The sequence below is a fragment of the Macrobrachium rosenbergii genome, chromosome 17 (genome assembly GCF_040412425.1).
Source record: "Macrobrachium rosenbergii isolate ZJJX-2024 chromosome 17, ASM4041242v1, whole genome shotgun sequence".
NCBI lineage: Eukaryota > Metazoa > Arthropoda > Malacostraca > Decapoda > Palaemonidae > Macrobrachium > Macrobrachium rosenbergii.
Genome location: NC_089757.1, coordinates 1,231,684 through 1,237,691, shown reverse-complemented (window position 1 = coordinate 1,237,691; position 6,008 = coordinate 1,231,684).

Sequence of the window (6,008 nt, the reverse complement as noted above, 5' to 3'; positions counted from 1 at the left end):
AGTATTATTCTTAAGCAGAATATATGGATTCTCCCTGAACTCAGAATGCATTAGTTCGAAACAGAATAGAAGCAATGAATTCTCCCTTTCATTCGCCAGACAGCCTCAGGGATTGGGACTAAATATGGCAAGTGTACAGTACATGCTGACCATTCAGCAAAACGGAAGGTCTCTTTTAATTCAGTACTTTCCTTTCATTTCTTAGGTAGCTATGTATGGCGAATGAGTGTCTTTCTTTTTAGGCCAACGGCATTCAAATACGTCAGGTCAGTTAATTTTATGAGGGACAGCTTGCTGTTGTAGGAAATACCAGTGACTTTGGAACGAACTATAAAAAGCTAAATTTGAAGCAAGAATTAAAGAGTCAACAGCAAAAGAAACTTAAGCGAATGAATATAACCAAAAGAGGTAAGAAATGCAAGAATGAATAAAGGACATATCCATCTGCGAGAAAAATATAACTGCGAAAAAATATGATAAAACAAGAAGTAAAACTGGATGAGAATAAAGGCTTTGGAAAATACGAAAAAATAGACAAAAATCATGAGAAATTACTTCCTCTATAATGAACAAGGGATAAAACTGAGTGAAATAGAAGCCAAAGAAGAATTAGTCAAATGTTGGAGAACTATATACAGCAAACATAAGAATAGAATTTATGTTTTCAAGCACGTTAAACGAAGAAGAAGAAGGAACGAAAAAAGAAGATAGATATGGAAGTACGTGGGTAGAAATGCGTGATTATATAAAACTAGATAAATATGACATTCTGGAAATATTAAGAAATAACCATGATCTGTCCCAGAAAACTAAGAAATTAATGTCCATAGTTACATAAATAATCACGTTAGATAAGATTAAAAACTGCCTAACAGGACTGAAAATAAAGAAAGCAGCAGGCCTAGATAAACTGAAACCTAATTCTGTGAAACGTTAAAGAAGACTGGGGCCTACTGAGATTGTTAAGATGTTACCAAAATGATATAGAAGCCGAAGGAAAACCAGGAAACTGGAGGAAGTTAAAAGAGTGACAAAAAATCTAAGACCAATGACACTGTTAAATATATTGAATAGGATTAGCATGATAATGACATTGGGTTTTCAGAAACTTTAGAGCAAACGAAGAGAGCCAAGCAGGGTTTCAGAGAGGGAGGCAATGGAAGACAACATCTTTATCATACAACACCGTATAGAAGAAGGTCGTGGAAGGAGAAAGCCCCTAACAGTAGGCCTACCTGGTATAGATGTTAGTAAAACCTTAGACTCTGTAAAAAGGGAAGTCTAAGTAGAACTCATGAGAGAATGCAGAATTTACCTGAAAGTCGTAGACGCAATTACAAGGGTGACTTAGGGAAGGGTATGGAGTAAGAAATGGGGGTTACAAGGGAAATAAAACAAGGATGCACAGGATCTTAAACATATTTGACAAAAAAAAAAAAGAATAGGAAAGGAAGGAAAAGGCTTTAGAAACGAGTTGGTAAAATATATGGACTATTCTTTACTAGGGACGCCCAGGCGATGGCAATAAATGTAGAGGGTGCAGAACACATTCTATACCTTTTAAAAAGCAGAAAAGGCATGTGGATATAAAGAAAAAATTACCATTTTGATACATGATATGAAAGACAAACCAGAACACACAGAAGGAATCAGCGCTGTTGAAAAAAGAACCGATTGAGGAACTGAACTAGATAGTAAAATGAATATATTAAAAACACAAAAGAGAAATGCTTGAAAAAGGCCCCCCAAAAAAAAAAAAAAAAAAACTAGCAAATCTAACACAGACATAATGTAAAGCTATGCAAGCTTTGCTGCTGTAATCTGGCCCAGCTGCTGCCTGCTTAGGCAACCCTTCACGAAACTAACCCCAAGCAGTAACGGATTTGCCTTTCGTTTTTCCGTCCACAATGCCCGGTCCAAAGACATCAGGTTCTGAGAACTAATCAGTCTTATTCTGATTGTCCCTTTTCTTTACAACGGTGACCTTTTGGACAAGCAGAGCAGCATGATTATCCCATAAATACTTTGCCGATTAACGGACTCAGGACCACCATGCTCTGCCACTAAAAAGAGGCCACTAACGGACTACATACTGTGGTTAGATTCTGGTTCTACTCTCCATCAAGATCGCAAGGTTCTCCTACATTAACTCGATAGACCCAGCATAGCGTTTTCGCAAAGCCCAAGAGATGAACAGGCTCAGTACAGCTGTACCTACCACGACAAAATGCCACTAATTTACTCAACACGGCACTCAGGTTCTGATCTGGCACTCCCTTGCGAGTCCCAGGTCGTCCCTATGGACATATAAAACTAAATTTCAGTGTAAAAATATTTGTAAGGAAAAACACAGAGGATGTACGCGAACTAACAACTGAACGTAATTGCTGCCAACCTCTATCTACCTACATCTCAACCACAGAACCGTCTGTCTGGTTCTGAAGGGAAAAGGTACAATTCCATCCGCACAACATTATCAGATCGATCCGCAAAGAAGGTAGACTACGCATTACAGTCGATCTCAGACATCCTGTTCTCACGAATCGCCCATTAGCCCAATACTCAGGGCGTGAGAATCTCGTATGAGGACCTACACAGTCTTGATAACCGACTTCTCCCTGCCACCACGTGCCAACACCCAACGGGCTCTCGACATGCTCAACACCCCACTGGGGAACACGATGGCAACGGCAGAATGGGAGGGACTTGAGTCCCTTTTTATGTCCCTCGTCACCCAATCCAAGACCAGACACCAAGTCCGATTTCCACAAAAACCCGAACTAGAACCAAATCACTTTTTGTAAATAGCAATCTAATATTTTATCAGCGTCCTGAAAGGCATCTACCTATTAAGGATGTGGAGTGGTTGCACATCTTAAGTCTTGTATCCGCGGATGCAAATGTAAAATTCTGTTTCATTTTTACAACATTCAGTTCTATAGCTACTAGTAACATATTACCATCCTGAAAGAGGCCTTCCTGACAAGGATGTGGAAGAGTTGCATATTTTGTTACAATTCAAGTTGTCTTTAAAATGTCATGAATGACATATTGTAACAAATCCTTAGAACCATGTCATCTTTGATGAACGACTTAGTGGGGTAGAAAAGGTGTGAATAATTTTTTTGAGGGAGGGGGCAGGCATACATAGCTTGCAAGCTTCGCTGCCAACTTCGGACTCAGCCGCCAGCTTCGGAAGCCATTCACAAAGCTTCCCTACATAATCATAGATTTAACTACACTGCCTTCTTTGTCCATAATGCCTAATGAGAGATATGACTTTCTGGGAGTAAATTAGTCTTATTCTGAGTTCCTGTGCGTTCCTTTCCTTTATAATACAATAGAGCTTCAACAATGTGAATTTGACAGAATCAGAAAATGAAACGTTACGAATGAGTGAAAATGGGTCTGTAGGAAAATTCTAGGTCCACAAAAAAGTTCATAGAAAATTTCAAAAGCGTTACTGCAGAAATCTGGTTTAGCCACCAGCTTTGGCAGTCAACCATGAAGTGTCCCTGTGGTCTCTCGCTCGTATATCACTTAAGTTACCTGTCACTAGTTTTCCATCCCCACGCAGGAGCAAACCAGGAAATTTTTTGGGCTGCTCTGTTAGCAAGAGCCCGTTCTGGCATAACGTTCGTTTCCACGTCCGTGCGGGAGGAAGTCAAAACTGTGGGCACCGCAATTAGTCCATTAACGGCTTCATTAGCAGTGGAGAATGGTAGTACCTGAGTCTACAAATTGCCGGGAATTTACGTGAATACCACGCTGGGTCTACCAGTCCATGGATGATAAACTTGAGCTCTCGAGGGAAAGTGAAGTCAGAACAAGCACCGTACTGATTCGTATTCATTAGTTAGTGTCTTTTTTGTTTTTTGAGGTAGGGTATGGCCATAATGGGCCCGTTAATCGCCAGGGGATTTAGCCAGTAACCATGCTGTTCCGCTGGTCATTCCTAGTGGTCATCAGTGAATGGGAAATAGACACACGCGAGTCCAGAGCAAGATTAACTTTATTCCCAGAAACTAACCTGTTTTGATCGGGCATGCAGGCAGAAGCAGTGACAGGAAGTTGACCGAGCTTGCGGATGCAAAACTAGTGACAGGCAATTCTGCTGGCATAAAGGCACATGACCATAGGTCGCTTCATTGACTGATGGCCGAACCTGGCTGCTAAATCAGATATCAGCAGCGAAGCTTTCCAAGTTTTACGAGAGGATATATAGGAGCATCTTCTGTGAAGTCAAGGATAGTCAATGGAAAGCTGCAGAATATAAACAGTAACCTAAATAGAGGAAAAAAGAAACGAAAAGATAATCATAGACATACGAGAAACAAGAGAGGCTAATAAAGGAAATGAAAAAGATAGCTATAAATTCTATCGTGTAAATGCAAAATGTTGAATCTAATTCACTTCTTTGGGGCACTTCTTTTCTCAAGTTTCCATAAGATTAATATCGGTTTCAAGTCTGTGCGCAGTATTTTCTGACACAGAGGTAGTCTTTAAAATACTAAGGGTCCTTCAGTAATTCCATTTAGAAGTTCATGTACAACTGTATCAAAAGCCACGCTAAGATCGAGTAAGACCGACACTTGACATTTGCCTTCATCCAGCCCCTCAAGTAGATCAGACATAACAAAGAATACAGCATTCAGGTTAAATATAAATTTATACAAAATGACTGACTTTCTGGCAAAACATGTACCCATTCCAGTTGAATAATTAGGCGTTCAAGAATAAATTTTTTTTTTAAATTTTGGACATATACGAGTTTTGAAACGAGCCTGTATTAACTGAAAAATTTGATAATCTAATGCATCTTTCAAAACAGATTTAATAATAACCACTTTTTCAGATGTAGGAAACTTGCACTCAGAGATACTGGTATTTATAACTTTCACCGTTACATCGGTAAGGCATAAACTATTTTCCACTTCAACAAATTTAGATACTGGCAGCGGGTAAATTTCACAGTTTGTTTGTTTTTTGCTTTTTTCATAATCATAGTAACATCATCGTCATTTACACTATTAAATCACAATGGTCGTTCATTCGTTTCAGGTTCAGTACCTATCTCAATTTTTTCTTTAAAAAAATCCGAAAACTAACGGACAACTCTCGATCACTGATACCTTGGGTGAGCAAGAAGTCTGTATAGTTTATTCATGTCCATTTTTGCTTTTCAGATTTTCTGGTTATTGAATGCGGGTTTCCTCCCTATTACTAAGTAATTCTAAAGGTTTTTTGCTGTTCTATATTCCTCACATAAGCTTCAGCCTTTAACCTCTGCCATTTGTCCTCTTACGTCTTTTTTTCCTCTTTAACCTTCAAGTCTCACCATTGAACCAAGGTGAGTCCTTAACGCTCACGCGTTCCTCCATCAGCGCGGCGGTACGTATTATAATATTAATTTCTATTCTCCTCTTAATAATAGTTCTAGGTTACCATGATCACAAGGAATATTCATATCTTCATTTATTTACTGGCTCACATAATTAATAAAGACATGCACAGAAAATTCGATAGGATCCTACAAGTTATTTTCTTTATCACATTGAATATTATTACCGCTATTAAAATTTTGAACTTTTGTATTGGAGACGGTGTACTTCTAAACACTAGAGCTGAAACAATTTAATTTACCATGTTTCTTGAAACAAGATCTGCTGCGCGCCCAGTCAAAGTTGTTGCGCAAATAAACTTTATTAACCAATCAATGTGACTCCCATAACTCATCAGAGACGAGCGCATTATGACTTCCCGGGTCATCCATCCAATATGTCTCAACGAAAACAGACTTGTGGCAGCCATGCCAGCCATTTTCAGAACTATCTTAAATTCCTCCATACAAACGTTTATTTTTTGCCATAAAGGTCTGAAAGCAATAATAAATGAAATTCTCTGATCTAAGTATTTGAAGCTTCACTAATATCAAAACTAGTTACCAGAGTTTTCTGAATAATTTTATGATCAAAATAACTGCTGAAAACAAAGAATCCAACTCCGTC